This window comes from Triticum dicoccoides, chromosome 2B, assembly GCF_002162155.2.
Source record: "Triticum dicoccoides isolate Atlit2015 ecotype Zavitan chromosome 2B, WEW_v2.0, whole genome shotgun sequence".
Classification (NCBI taxonomy): Eukaryota; Viridiplantae; Streptophyta; class Magnoliopsida; order Poales; family Poaceae; genus Triticum; species Triticum dicoccoides.
In genome coordinates, this window is record NC_041383.1 from 38,059,990 (window position 1) to 38,060,695 (window position 706).

The 706-nt window shown below is 57.2% G+C and overlaps 1 pseudogene; it reads right to left on the minus strand.

Annotated features, from left to right (window-relative positions):
• Positions 1–325: 325 nt before the first annotated feature.
• On the minus strand, positions 326–461 carry LOC119266308 (annotated as a pseudogene).
• Between the last annotated feature and the right edge of the window lie 245 nt (positions 462–706).

Below are 706 nucleotides of genomic sequence, written 5' to 3' on the forward strand. Positions count from 1 at the left end.
GCGACCTTGGTTGTTGTTGTTGTAGAAACGCGGCTGGCCGTTGTTGTTGTAGTAGCCACCGCCGCCACCATGGTTGTTGTTGTAGTTGCCGCCACCGCCGCCGCGGTAGCCATTGCCACCGTTGTTTCCATGGCCGCCGCCGCCGCCGCGTAGCCGCCGTTGTTGAAGCCGCCACGGTAGCCGCCGTTGCTGCTGCCATTGTTGCCGCCACCACTCTTGGGAAAACCACGGTTGCCCTTGGGAGGGCCACCACGTCCTCGAGCAGCGGCGTTTGCGGATGACTTGAAGGCACCCGATCCAGAGCCGTGGAACATCTCCACTCTCTGATCGAAGTTCGACACCATGCCAAAGAGATCATCGACGGAGAGAGGCTCGGTGCGAACATCAAGAGCGGATATGAGGGGTTGATAGTCCATATCGAGGCCAGCAATGAGGAAGGAAATCAGCTCTCCTTCGAGAAGAGGCTTTCCAGCCATGGCATGTTCATCTGCGAGTGCACGCATCTGACCGAAGTACGCAGCAGCAGATTGAGAGCCCTTCTGGGCATTGGAGAGGGCGGCACGGCAGTTGTTGGCTCGCGACCTGGACTGGGCAGCAAACATGTTTGCAAGAGCAGTCCAGATGGCGTGGGATTTTTCTAAGGAGGCGACTTGTACCAGAACTTCTTTCAAGAGATTGCGAAGGAGATAGGCTACAAGTTGTTGAT